General features: G+C 36.6%; 1 long non-coding RNA gene across 4 annotated transcripts in view; it reads left to right on the top strand.

Annotated features, from left to right (window-relative positions):
- Positions 1–12,488, top strand: part of LOC112541014 (uncharacterized) — a 91,272-nt gene extending 78,784 nt beyond the window's left edge. For 2 of the 4 annotated variants that reach the window (XR_015797877.1, XR_015797881.1), the window contains 3 exons: positions 3,957–4,030; positions 5,722–5,834; positions 8,710–12,488. This is a non-coding gene — a long non-coding RNA (uncharacterized LOC112541014). The remainder of the gene's footprint in view (positions 1–3,956; positions 4,031–5,721; positions 5,835–8,709) is intronic. The other 2 variants (XR_015797878.1, XR_015797882.1) reach the window with 1 other exon arrangement.
- The last annotated feature ends 2,929 nt before the right edge of the window (positions 12,489–15,417 follow it).

The following is a 15,417-nucleotide window of genomic DNA, read 5'->3' on the forward strand; positions in this document are numbered from 1 at the left end:
TCCTGGAAAAGTCCCTGCAGTTTTCTTGGCAAGGTTTTTTGGAAGTGGTTTGCCATTGCCTGTTTCCTAGGGCTGAGAGAGAGTGACTGGCCCAAGGTGACCCAGCTGCCTTTGTGCCTAAAGGGAGACCGGGACTAGAACTCCTGATCTCCTGGTTTCTAGCCTGGTGCCTAAACCACTACACCAAATTGGCTCTCCTCTCTGCTACCTTCTATGAACAAAGTCTATGAACTTTGACAGTGTTTCTTACTGGATAGCCTTGCAGAAATGGAGGTATATTTATACAGAAGAAAAGTGACAAAAGTGATATGGACTGTTTCATTTGACTTGCCTCTAAAGAACTATGATCTCTGCCTAGGCTTTCTCAGCCTGGATCCATCAGACTAACTGAGCCTGGCTTGTGGTGGTCAAGTATCATGATCAGAGTTGTATCTGTAGGACACTAACTATACCAAAGGTGTGTGGAATGTATTTGAAGAGGATGGCAGAAGGTTCCCATTTATATAAGTTGGCTAGAGTTCTCCAAGGACAGGAAAATCCCAGGCCCACTGGTTTAGGGTCATCATTCTACCTGTACACTTCTGGCAGTCCAGCACATGGTAGTTTGCAAAACAAGATAAATGGTAAAATCTGCAATTGATAAAACATAAAACCAGTTCAATAAGACAAGTATTTCCTAAACTAGATATTAAATGTAATAAATATAAAGTACCAATCAAGAAGAGAAGGGCAATTTATAATGTGGGTTTTCAAATTTGCTTTAAAAGCAGCCAAGAGGACAAGGGCTGTACCCCAAGGGGAAGAGAATTCCACAGCTTGGTGCCACCCCTAAGAAGGCCCTGGCCTCGTTATTTCTTGCCCTTTTCTGGGTGGCATCACATCCTAAGTGACTCTTAATTGAAGAGCTGCTCTTCCAGCTAGTGACATATTGGGATCGGCAGGTCACAAGCCATAAAGGGTTTATAAATCAAATGTGACTTGGAAAACAACCGTGAGCCAGTGCAACTGAGCCAGAATTACCTAAGGGTTGCACTTCAAAGATGGGTGGGTTAAGGAGCCACTTTGGAGAGGGGTTCAGGAGTGAAGGGAGCAGCATGACTGCCTTAAGTAACTACCAGTCTTAAAGTAACCTCAGAATTACAAAAAATTTTGGCCATACCCTTCCCCACTTTGGAAGGTTCTGGGGCCCACAGAAGGGGATCCTGGTGGGGTGCTCATTTTGCATTTAGCATACTATATGGATGGACCAATCATTTATTCTAGTGCACAGTTGGCTTTAAGATTCAAGTATTTTGTTCTATCAATCATTTCATAATCTGAACCGAATAAAACATTTTAAGAGGGCATGATATTTTTTGGGAAGGTTTCACTATTTCCAGCATGTACACCTTTGGCCATGTAAACTCAGCAACTGATTTTGGACTAGCCAGATTCTCCCAGCCCAATCTACCAAAAGGTTGGTGTAATAGGTTAAATACTGGAGACAGGAGTGCTCTGAATGCTACTTTGAGTTCCAAATAAATAAATGAATTGCACAATACTTGATGTTAAACTGAATGCAGGGGAAAAAGTAAGCCCTATAGTAATATAGTATTTTTTAAGAAACTATGTTTCATTTTGTCAGTTTCCAAGAATCTGGGATATGCAACAATAGCTCAGGAAAACATACATAATAAAAGTAGATCTCTTTTATTTATTTATACATAAGAAAAGTAGATCTCTTTTAATAAAGGCTGTTCTTTCTCTTTCTTTATATTCATATTTTTTAATAAAAAGATCTCATACAGAACTTTAAAATTGGTTTATGCCTTCTTCATATTATACTTACAGATTAAAAAATGATAAAATACGATTCATCAAGAAGCTAGAGATGATGTAACCGATATAAAGTCTCTTGCAGTAGACCACACCTGATGTTAGCAGTACCCAGAGACCAATTTCAGACATTCTGAAGTTACAGATGGATGAACCATAAAATCCTGACCATCCCATATGCTGATATGTTCCCTGCAAATTAAATGGCAGTTCTCCAGCAGAGAGATTTCAAAGGGAACATAGTGTGGTCTTTATTAGGCCAGTGGGTGGGGAGGAAGACATCTGAATTCATTTTACCAGAGGTCCTTGGACAACCTTCATGGCAGAATTGAAGGCTGCTTTGACAACAAAAGAAGTCACATCTTTTACAAAAGTAAGATGGTAAGATACTAGAGATATCAGATAACTAAAGTTATCATAGCTTTTTAGAAGTCTTGCTTAATGACAATATATCAAGTTGGGTGTTTTTGTAGTAAATTAGCTGCTGTCCAAATTCCAGAATAGAGTTTATGTAAGTAAAAAGACTGTGTCTTAAATGTTATCCTTGTTAAAATTCTATAGTGTTCATGGTTCATTTAAAATGGATTTACTATCAGTCCCAAAACACCAGATGGAGACCTAGGGAAACCACATTTTCTCAATACAGTTTCAAGCATATGTGAAAACCTTTCAAAGAGCTGATACCTTGTCAAAAATATGGGAATGGGGGGAAGGGGTTGTGATAAGCAGGAGTTGCATATTACATTGGTGGCTACATGACAGACTATCGGATGAAAAGACAAATCATTTTGTGGATGACCAAGTGAGGCCTGTTTACAGTTAAAAAAAAATGAGAAAATGACACGTGCAATTAAGATGAATATTTATATGAATATTTATATGCCACCCATCTCTGGGGGAGATGTGGCATATAAATTAGATAGATAGATAGATAGATAGATAGATAGATAGATAGATAGATAGATAGATAGAATATATGTAGAAGAAAATGTTATGCATTTCAGCTTATGTAAGAGATTGTGATAACAGCAAATGAAAGTTTGTGTTTGGATTTATATATCAGACTAAATCACAGTGTGGTTATCTTGGTTTTGGCTTAAACTATTTTGTTAACTCTGATTTGCAAACTATAGTTTAAGGCTCCATGTGTTATGCAAATCCACCCAATTATGGTTTATTCAATAAATAAGTAAACAATAGCTTAAGTTTTGGCCTGTCTCAAAAGTATAGAATTATGTCATAGCTGGAGTATATCCACTGACATCACTGGAACTTATTAACCATGACTTCAGTGAATTAACTCTAAATAAGACTACTCTGAATCCAACCCAATATGTAATATTATCTTATTAATGTTTTTGAAAACAATTCTACAACCAACTGTATTTACTACTAGTGATTTTTTTTCTTTGCTAAACATTTGGTTTACTGATAGTTTTGCTATTGGTTTTCTTAATTTTAGATAATTTAAAAATATCTTTTAGCATGAATTTCTTTGATTTCTGTTATTTAAGCAGCAATTGCTTCAAAAATTTCACTGTAAAACAAGATCCTTGTGTAGTCAATAAATATATTACACCTTTGTTGTGTTTTCTAATACTGTGTACCTTGACCTGATCAGCTCCTGTTTCAAAAAGAGCAAAGTTACAATTTGGGAAAGTCAACAATGTTAGTTCTATTTCTTATACTGATTCCAGATTACATGTCTGTGTTTTCTCCACCCCATCATTCCACCCCTTTTCTAATTTCTGCTAATTGCTAGATTGAATTTCACAAATTTATGCACAAATTTATGCTCAGATGGACACAGATAAAAAATCCAAATGTTCCTAAAATGAACACATTGATTAATTACAATGGATTTATTTATCCATATACAGTATAACCCACATTAGCAAGAATAAAAAAAATCTCAGGATTAAACTTTCTTGTTTAATCAGCTGCTTAGCTCTTTAAACTGGGTTGGCTCATCTTATTAGCTGGCCAGTTACTCTGTTGTCCAGGGCAAGCAGCTTTTCATGATGAAAAATTGGGCTTCAGAAAGGAACTTTCTTGTGGGACACTGTTGTCATAAGATTGCAACATTCATAGACATTATATGAACAAAAGGAAGAGCTCAACACAGGGTTTTTTTCTTTCAGCAGTAGCTTCCTGTCTTTGCAACTGAGTTGGTAAATAAATTTTATCCATGTCTCTGGTAGCCTCAGTATCTAAGGTAAGATAAAGTTTTTGTCTCCTCTTCAGTGAATATCAAATTGCTGCCTCTTAACTTTGTATATGTACTGAGAACCATGAATATAAATTCTCCTTCTCCATGTAACTTCTTATGGAATCAGGTAATTTTGTTACATGAAAGCATGATGAATTTGAAGAACTAGAAGTGATGATGATGTCTCCCAGCAATTTCTCCTTTGATTCATTTGTGCTTCTTTTGTATCTTAGTGCTAATCAATAAATTGGTCTACATTGATAGCTTTTCATTGAATTAACAATTATAAATGATAAATTATTAGCTCATCGTCCCAACCTCCCAGCCCCATTCCCACTATCCTTGAACCTTGAATAAATAGCAATGTTGAAGTTCTTACTGAAAGAGAAAGTAGAGGGCAGGAAACTCAGAATTTCCCATTCTTCATGGGATGACCTTTTGGAACTATAGATGCTGATTTATACATCTTGTACATGTGGGAAAGTAATGTGTCTTTAAAATAAGCAAGAATGCTTTGAATCTAAATTAACACCTTCAGGGAAGAGCAGGTCATTACCTCAAGTGATTTAATTATAATTTTACTCAGTGAACTAAATGGAAGATGACATTTATGATTTCCACATGATAGCTGGTAGGGCAAGAAAACAAAAATATTAAAGGTCCTTTCTCTACAGAAAATAGATCCTCCCTGAAACTAATAAGTATGCATCTGATATTAAAATCAAGTCAAAGAACCTATTTATTTTCATTGCATATAATTTATACCCCTTGAATGTTGTTTAATATGGTCATAAAAATGCCAGTTGGAGTATTTCATAATATTTTTTATAAACTGCTTTTACAGTCTAGCCTTTGTTCCAAAGTTCAGAGTGACAACTGAGATGCATAGGCTTTGGAAGCTCCAGTTTTCCCTAATATTGAATGGCATACTTTAACTTTTAATATATATTTTCAAATCTTGGTAATTGGGAGCAGGACATTTCTTTCTTACTGATGTGTCAAAGCTGAAATTTCCCAACATTTTTTAAAACTAAGAAATCTCACAAATATTTTAATTATTTTGCTTTTTTTTTTTGGTTATTAAATGAAAATTTTACAATTGTTATTTTATGACAAGTCAAAGTCAGAACAATATCTAATATGCTACTGCAACTGTGATATTATATGGTCCTTTGTCAGCTTCTGATCACAAGTTTCCAATATTCTTCAAGTGCTAGTTCATACCTGAGGTTTTATTAAATTCTTCAGCTGTGTATTGCATTTATGATTTCAGTTACAAACCTACACATTTTAAATAACGCAAATCAAGAAATGTCAATACTTGCACATACAATTACATTTCATTTATGGCATAGCATTTTATTTAAAATTATCATAAAGCGGAATATGTGATCATGAACATTGTGGAGTATCGTGAGTTTGGGGTAACATAAAAGCAACAGTTTTACTGTCAATCTATAACCTACATGGCTATACTCACACATGCCTTTTGTGCATCTGATTTTTTTTTTTTTAAATCTTGAATCTTTTCATAAGTTATAAAAAAGAAGCATTAGGGGTGATTATTTGACTGGGCAAATGATCACAGATGAATTGGTGTGAGCAGACATGTACCCTTCACTATCTTCTACATTTCTATAGTTCTTTTTTGAAAAATTCTAGGGAATGTCATAACAGTCTTTGCTTTGCTTTTAAAGAACTTCAAGAAAGAAGAGAAATTTCATCTCAAGAGTTACTCAGTGACTAAATTTGAAGCCAACTGTTGGCTTCCAAATACCCAGGATCTCATAAGGAAACATATTAATTTCAGGTGAGCAAATACTATCCCTGATTTACTTATTATTTTACGCCATTAGATCCCAATTTATATTCCTGTAATATATTGCTTCCACAACAGTATGCTTCCTTATATTTATTTATATAGAGAGGAACATTATGTAAAGAAAATGTTGTCATATCTGGGCTGAGATATTAGTAGGTAGTGGCTGAGAGCTTAAAAGAAAGGTATTGGTCAATGCTGAACAGAAGTGGAAAGTGAGAAGTTTAGGCATTTTAAATGATGAGTCAACTACAGAAGATTGACCCAATAAGCATATATCATAGAAGCCAATTCTAGCAATAGATAAGTTGGCCATTCAGAAAATTCAGTATATGGCTTCATGGACCCCTTAGTTAATTGGATAAAGCAGGGAGTTAGCTCTTGACAAAAGTTATTGTCCCTTTCAGTATTTATGCCTACTGCATCCTTAATTTGCTTATTTATTATTAATTTTGAAAATGTGACATTTACTGTGATTGGATATTTTTGCAGGGTTAGGGCCATCCTTAATTATTTCCTCAATTGTAGCTGAGTGTATCTATATTGCTGTGAGATTTAAAAAGAAATAACTTGCTCTTCTTGATTTCAACTGGCTATGGCATAGGGAAATCTACAAATAGCGGGTGCATGAGAGAAGAGAGGGGAAGAAAATGACTAGGATAGGAGCTCTTGTACAGGAATAAGGAAGAGTCAAAAATTTCTTCACCAGCTGGGGAAAACTTTATATATGGCCACCCATCTTGCAAATGTGACTCTGGGTAGCTAACAACACATTAAAAGAATAAAAACAATATTAGTGAAATAAAAAAACCAACAGTGGTCACCAAGGATAGACCCAACAAGAGAATACACAGAAACCATTCAATGTTGGTTGATGCACCATCCATTCGCCTGTGTTTTAAGAACCACATTTCTGCAGTGCAACAAACTCTGTGATATAGACCCAAGGTGGAAGACTCATATATTTTCTGCAGCCATATATCTTTTGTGTTTTGATGAGACTGCAATGGCTGTCAATCAAAGGTTCCGTGAGAACTTGATGGAGTAGGGATTAAGCGGGGAGAAAAAGTTCAGTCAGGCCAAAAGCATCCATAGCAATTTTTCTAAGGTCCAGTGGAAAGGGCAGGACTTGTCAGAAGCTTTGCCTTTTGATCAAGGGTTCCACAGTTTTTTTAAAAACTAACTAGTTCTGTAGCCTGAACAGGTTTGAAAATCCCTGGTATAGATCGCCTTGGCTGGTTGTATTCTGCAATGCAACCTAAAAGTATTTTAAATAAATATATGTGAATCATGTTTGGTCCCTGTATTTTTGTCTATGTAGATTGGACAAGGTTTCAGGGGAAGGAGTTAAGTATAATGCCACTTTACTATCTTTGTTTTTGTAAGCCATATGCTTTAGTTCTAAGAGCTAGGTGTACAAGTGAGTATGCCTCCACATGCATAATCACTTTATTTTTTCCTCAGGAATACTGTTCTCCCTCGAAACTAATAACAAGTATAATATGCAGACATAACTGTGTGTGCCTTACATAAATTCCTCAATGCATTCAAGTAGAATTACTGCAGATCAGACAGGTGGTTAATTTTACCATCACCACATCATCTCAGCATGAGTTTTGAATTTTGGGGGAGAGGGGGTGCCAGTGTTGATTCCTGGCAACTGTTTGGACTAGTTCCTGCAGTTTTCTTGGCAAGGTTTTTCAGAAGTGGTTTGCCATTGCCTCCTTCCTAGGGCCGAGAGAGAGTGACTGCCCAAGGTCACCCAGCCAGCTTCGTGCCTAAGGTGGAACTGAAACTTACAGTCTCCCTGTTTCTAACCTGGTGCCTTAATCACTATGCCAAACTGGCTCTTAGCAGTTTTGAAATACTGAATAAAATTCTGAATTCTGCTTAGTATGGATTCATGCACAATCCCATCCACCATTTTCATTCCATAGAAGTCTTAATCTGGAATAGCATAATTTAAAGCAAATTGTGATCTTGTGGTTCAAGTATTGTGATTGCAGCCACCAAGACATACAAGTTAACTATTGAGGAATCATGATTCGTCAGATACATAACAAATAGTTATGTTCTCATTTTAAACCCAAACTTGGAAACTTGAATTTCCTTTCCTTTTCTTTCTACTTTAGAATTACTTTTCAAATATATTATAGAAATAATTGGTTTAAGAAGCAGGAATGTACGTATGTGAAGAAAACTGAGGCCAAATAATGTTTCTTTTAATTTAACTTTAGAAAGACTGTATTTCATGGCCATAATAAATTTGGTGGTGAATGAGCATCTAACTTCACAGAAAACAGCCCAATTATTTAGAGTTTTAGAAATTTTCTTTTGTCTTGAGCTGCAGGATATATAAAGAAGAAAAAAAATGTTTTCAGCATAGGGACAAACATGGAGGAATTAACAGACAAGTTTGGATTTAGTAATGTTTATCTTACAGAAAATTGAAGTCCCCCTGGTGACAACTCTAAACTAAACTGCATCTCACCTATCTATAGAAGGAAAACAGTGACCTCAGTGTGCTAAATTCAATCATGTAAAAAAGGAAAAGGGAAACAACTGTGTGTGTGTGTGCGCGCGCGTGCGTGTGTATGCCTTGAGTTTTTTTACAAAAAAGGTGTTGAGGTGCTAGGGCCTTGGGAGTTTATTTTTACTCCTCCCCCCATCTTTCCCATAAATTCCAATTATCATTCCTCGAATGCCTAAAATTATCAGCAGGATTTCCATCTGTCAGAGCATTCATTAATACTCAGATCTGAACAAGACTTTCTCCTAGGAAAGGTGGGTTTTGTTTTATTTTGTTTTGGGGCTATAAGCTACTGGCTTGACAACAATTAAACCAAGAAAATGTTTTCTATTGCAGATTGGATTCACTTCTGAAACTATTTTGTAAACCATGGAGAAATTCTAGCTATGGAGAAGGACAAAGGATGAAAGAGATGCAGTGGGGAACATCCTGGGAAAACATATAATCAACTTTTAGTTGATCTGATCGCATACACCCCCTCCCTCCTACTGTCCTGCAGGAAATTTTGACTTTGTGTTTATTTTTCCTTACTTAAGATACTAGCTATTGAAAATAGATTCCAAGCCTCAATCAAGCTCATTTTACACACACACATACAAGGACACACGAACATGCCCAACAACACAAAGTGCAAATGAATCCTGTAATTTTCTAGATATAAGTGCTGATAGTATTTGCTTAAAAAAATGTAAATCATACAGTAATAAACTTAAAGAATTGGAAGGGGCCATTTAGATTATCAAATCCAACCCCCGAAGTTAAAGCATTCCATAAAGATGTCCAGCCTCTGTTCACCTACTTTCTGAGTTATAAGTTTCATTATTGCTCTTCTTAAAAAAAAATAAAATCATATCATATCATTCAGCCAAAATCTGCTTTCTTGTAGCTTAAATCCATTCTTCTGTGTCATTCATTCTAGAACAAAAGAAAACAGGCCTGGACTTTTTCCTGTGTGACATCTTTTCAGGTATTTCAAGAGTGCTGTCACAATTTTTAGTCTCTTGATCATTCTCATTTCTCTTTTCCAAAACTGTTCCACTTGGTTTGAGTCCTTCTTCATGTATCAGCCCAAACTGGACATAATACTTGAGATAACGTCTGACCAACTCAGAATAAATATTAAAAAATACTAACTACTAAATACTTCCTAGTACTGAGAAAGTAGGCTGTTAATGCAGCCTAAAATTTCATTTGCAGTCACATCCTATTACTGATGGATTTTCAGTCTGTAGTCAACTACTATTCAATTTTTCCCCCCACAAGTACTATTGACAAGTCAGGTATACTCCATTCTCTACCGTCATCTTGCCTGTTTTGACCCTCCTTGCAGATGCCATTAGATTAAGGACTGCTGTTCTAAAGCTTCACAAAGTACCCTCTGAGTTTAATAAAATGTGATTCATGAAGGCTGCACAGTCAACTTATGCAAAAAAAAAAAGCGGCGGGAGGAATAGGTTTGATCATTGCCTCCAGCAAGGTAATATTCCATTTCCAACTGTTGTTTTGTTACGTAGTCTTAAAAAAAACCCTAAAGGAATATTTTTATTCTGTGAAGGCAAGATAACAAAACATGACATAACAAAAATGACCCTTTGGGTTGATTAACCAAAACTCTGCATGGCTGCTTTGGTACTGTATTATAATTCTCGGTTCAGATAAATATAAATCACATATAATTTTGTGTATACTTATCTTGAACGGAATGGGACTTAATGCTTTATGATCTGGCATAGGATTGAACTCTTCCCTGGCTATCTAATATCCACATAAACACACAAAGCTTAAACTTTTTCTGTACGCTTGGCTTCTCCAAATTATGTAATATAACATTGCCATGTCCAAGTGTTCAGGGAAGTTTAAAATGCCACCTTTCTATGAGTTACATACTACGTTCTTTGTGATTCAGAGTGTGGGAAACTGTCATTTTCATGACAGAGGCACTGAACCACATTAACACAGAAGGACGATGTAGGAAACCCTTTTACTGCCTGTGTTTATTCTTAACCAACATACCATCCACATTGTGACTACAGAAGGTGAACTGCTGGGTACAATAACCAAAGTGTGACTCTCTCCCTTGGCTTGTGTTAGTCATCATTTCTGAACATTTGTCAGACTTAATGTGCTACAGCAGACTGCAGGTCACAATGTGTCATTTCCAAATGAACTTTGACTTTTCCCCTCCTGGGGCCAAGAGCCAGTCATGTTAACCTAAGAATCTGTGCCTTAAAAGGTGGAGTGGAGAAGCTGAATTTCCAGAAAATCTTTCATGGGTAAAAGTGAACTTGGTGTCAGTCTTTTGGGCCACCAAAACTTGTGAGAATAGTTTAGTCAAGGAAATAGGGTCTTCATTTTTTTAAAAAATGGGGCAAATACCCAAAGGGAGTGTATACTGTAAGTTATAAACAGTACTTTAAAAGAAACGCAGCCTCATCCTAGGCTTGAAGCGTTTTGAAAGGAGTCATTTAAGGCATCGTCCACTTCCCTTTCCAGCACAGGAAACTTAATTAAAGGATCCCTGATGAATATCTGCCTAGCCTCTGCTTGATCGCATCCAGTGATGGAGAGTAATAATTCAGCTGTATATGCAGAGAATTTGATGGAATGTGTAATTTTTTTCTATTGAGGTGAGAGGCTTAAGGATCCCTTTAATTTTGTCGAAGGCTTTCACGGCCGGAATACGATGGGTGGTGTGGGTCTTCTGGGCTGCCTATGCCAGTCCCAAATGCTGGCAAAACATTAGGAAACAAAACTTCCAGAACACGGCCACACAGCCCGGAAGACTCACACCAACCCCTTTAATTATTGATCAAACTACACAGCCCAAGGACCTGGGATAGGCAGATGTTGTTGTTTGATGGTGTTAAAGGTATCATTGCAGGATGTAAGTTGTTCCAAATAAAGCTGCCTTTTGCAATTGACTGATGGTGATTTTGTCAATGCCAACAGTTTTCAAGTGGTACTAGATGTTTTGGGATTGCACCCAAGGAGCCTACTGCTATTGGTACTATCTTTGCTTTCTTTTGCCACAGTCGTTCTATTTCTATTTGCAGGTCTTTGTATTTTGTGATTTTCTCCAGTTCTTTCTCTTCTCTTCTGCTGTCTCCAGGTATTGCAGTATCCACTATCCAGACTTTTTTGTCTTTCTTATCAACAATTGCTAAATCTGGGGTGTTATGTGGCAGGTATTTGAATGTTTGAATTCTGAAGTCCCAGAGCACTTTCACTTCTTCATTTTCTATTACTTTGTTTTGTGGTCCCACCAGTTCTTGCTTGCAGGCAAACGGTATTTCTTGCAGATTTTCCAATGCACCATTGTTGCTGCTTTGTCATGCTGTTGTTTGTAGTCAATCTGTGCGATCTTCTTGCAGCAGCTGACTAGGTGGTCCACTGTTTCTTCAGCTTCTTTACAGAGGCAGCATTTGCTGTCTTTTGTTTCTTTTTGATTCTGGCTTTGTATGCATTTGTTCTTAAGGCTTGGTCTTGTGCAGCCAGAATTAGCCCCTCTGTCTCTTTCATCAACTTTCCTGTTCTTAGCCATTGCCAGGTCTTCTTGTTATCTGCTTTGCCTGCTAGTTTTTTGTGTACTGGCCATGTAATACTCTGCCTTGCCATGTCTCTTTTCTATTCTTCATTTGGTCTTTCTTATTTTCATTATTGGTCGCATAGTCAGCCAGATGTTTAGACTGGATTTGGCATTTTTATCCATTATTATTATTTTGGTCACTTCATGGCATATGGGAATCTTGCAGGCATCCATTGAAGCTCCACTCTAGTTCTGATTATAGTGCTTATTGTTCTTTATCCTAATTCTTTGGGTTAGGAAAGTGGTATAGATAGTACAGATAGAGAGTGGTACAGAGCCACTTTGGTATAGTGGTTAAGGCACCAGGCTAGAAAATGGGAGACTATGAGTTCTAGTCCTGCCTTAGGCACGAAGCCAGCTGGGTGACCTTGGGCCAGTCACTCTCTCTCAGCCCTAGGAAGGACGCAAGGGCAAATTACTTCTGAAAAATCTTGTCAAGAAAACTTCAGGGACTTGTCCAGGCAGTCACCAGGGGTCAAGACTGACTTGAAGGCACATACATGCGCACAGATATTTATAATTACCTGTAACTTGCTACCATGTACATTTGATGAATAAATTAAAATGATGGATACAATATAATGAGGCTTATATTTATTTAGGATTATTTTAAAAAATTAAGAGAAAAGACAAATATTTTAAAAAAAATAGTTTGACTTGCCACATCATAGCTGTGTAAAGGATTTTGTGAAATCCAATTATTGTTGCTCATTGTACTATGTTGCAGGTAACTTACTGCATATTTAAAATATGAATCTATTGCAAATACACTTAAAATCCTATTGAAAATGACATAGAAAAAATACTACTATATACCTGGAAATACATTACATATTTCAGCATGTCCAATGACTAAAAAAAAAAGAGTACGACAATTTTATAAAGTTTTATGTGTCATAATAATGAAACAGAAATATGTTTTCTAGTGCCAATTTTCTAGAAAATAAGGTTTTGAAACAAAAATGTTCATCTCACTACTAAATGTTAACCTTTTAAGTGGAGCTTAACAGTGGATGTGGCAGCAAGCACTATTGAGTAATGAAAATGTGCAGAAAATAACTGCAAATTTGGTTGAACAAATTCAATTTGGTTGAATATAGTGTGATGAACCACTTAGAATCATGAATATTTTAAGCTTTTTTTAAAAAAAAGTCAGTCATGCACAACCATGCTAGACTGATTGCGACATCAGCCCCAGGTTCCTGGCTTGGCATGTACTGTATACCATGGATTTGCTTCATGTCTTCCCTGATAGTTGGTCTCAGCTATTGTTCCTGAATATGGGGTGGAGCAGAAGGAAGGAGGTGGGAGTGACTGATTAGCACAAGGAACAAGCAGGTGTTGGAAAGGACTATGGATGGAATACAAATGCAGAGCTATATTGTCAATATTTATTTGGTCTTCTAAGAACAGAGCAGAATTCTTAATAAAGCATTTGTTGTTGTTCAGTTGTTAAGTCGTATCCGACTCTTTGTGACCCCATGAACCATATCACGCCAGGCCTTCCTGTCCCTCACTGCCTGAGTCTGCTCAGTTTCATGCTCATTGCTTCAGTGATGCTATCTAACCAACTCATCTTCTGCCATCCTCTTCTCCTTTTGCCTTCAATCTTTCCCAGCATCAGGGTCTTTTCCAATAAAGCATACTGAGTGTTAATGGAGAAACAGCAGCCATAATATAAAATTGCCTAAGCTTCAGCTTGCTTATTACTAAGCAATTTTCATGACATAAATGTGCATAGGAGCATAGACCCATGGACATCAAGAGTGCATCCAGCTGTTTATGGATTGTGGCCAAGGTATTTTTATTATGCTGTTTATTAAAGGATATAAAATCCTCTATAATCTTTATGATGCTCGTCCTCTCAAAAACCCATGCAGTGAAATGCATAAATTGTCATATTAAATAGGGAGTGAAAAAGAAAGCATTAAAATGGATTTTCTTTCTGATGAATACTTGTTACATCATAAATTATGATTGTACATTATAAATAATAATGTTATTATTACTGAAGTTTGAATGCAAATTTAAACAATTAATTCAGCAATTACTTGAAAGGGAGGGGATTAATCTGTTGAGACATACAGTATGTCTTTTGAAATGTAATTCCCTTCTGTTCAATAAAATTTACTCCCAGAAAATGTGGGCTTTGGATTGCAGCCTTAATATTCTCAGGGGCTGGCAACTCCAGAAGGAAGAATTCATTGCTATTTTACTTAACTGTATTATGTAAACAATAAGTGGGTTAAACAAGGTTGCACAAGAAACCTGTGACAATGACAGAAATTTACGCCCATTTCTTCCATGTCTTGGCCTTACGTTAGCCAAAAACAGTAGTATTTCAGACCCCATCATTCAATTATTTTAAAATGGATTTATTTTAAAATGGATTTAAAATGGATTTGTAAAGACAGAAACATACATACTTGTAAGAAGGTTGCTGCGGAATACTGGGAAAGGAGAAAATCTTCATCTTTTAGTTTTATCCAAGGCATATTCTACATAAAATTAAACTTTTGCCTCATGGTGTCAAAAATGTTGGAAAAATATGGGGTTTCGACCTAGCCTGTCTCACACGAACACAAAAGAAGGGGCCACTCCGTTGTGGCCTAGCTTTGCTGCTTTGTGTGGGAGGGGCTTGGCTCCCGCCTTTTTTTCCTGTTTCCCCCCCCCCTCTTTTTTTTTTTCTTCCCTCGTGGCCCTGCAGGAGGTATGGGGGAAGCCTCTCTCCTCCTGGTGGCTCTCTTACTTCCCTTCAGGTTGCTGGCATTCAGGAGCATGTAGGTTTCATTCGAACTTATTACTCACCCGCACAGGACCGTTTCTACTATGAAATTGTTTTGTATGAAGATCTGAAAATAAACCATGAGCTATCTTTTATTTCTCTTTTCCTAATGTGTGGAGGGTGTTTATTTTGATGAACTTAGTTAAGCCTTTGTGCAAATTTGAACGCTTCTACTCTGCTAAACCACTAAAACTAGCTGAACTCTGCATGGGATCTTCTGTTACTAACATTTCAGAACCCCAACAAAAAATACTCCATGAATAACCGAGTTCCCAAAAGCTAAGTTAATAGGTACCATTGGTATGAACTAAAATCCTACAACAGAAATTCTTTAGAAATACTTAGCTCACGCTTTAAAAAGAATCTGTCTTGCTCTGAGATTACACAATTATTCTTTTTATTAAGAAATTGTGCTATTGTGCCTCTTTTGGCCAGCTTTCCATCATCTGATTACAATTTAAAGCTCCAGCCCTAGAGCAGTGTTTCTCAACCTTGGCAATCTTAAGAAGTCTAGACTTCAATTCCCAGAATTCCCATGCTGGCTGGGGAATTCTGGGAGTTGAAGTCTAGACTTCTTAAAGTTGCCAAAGTTGAGAAACACTGCCCTAGAGAAATGTTCACTGCAATTAAATGGAATTATACTTTAAATAGCCTTGTTTTAAGAGCAGAAACT

This window comes from Python bivittatus, unplaced genomic scaffold, assembly GCF_059951505.1.
Source record: "Python bivittatus isolate LINGU-HERP-01145 unplaced genomic scaffold, Pbiv_v1 ctg000020_np1212, whole genome shotgun sequence".
In the NCBI taxonomy this organism is placed as follows: Eukaryota; Metazoa; Chordata; class Lepidosauria; order Squamata; family Pythonidae; genus Python; species Python bivittatus.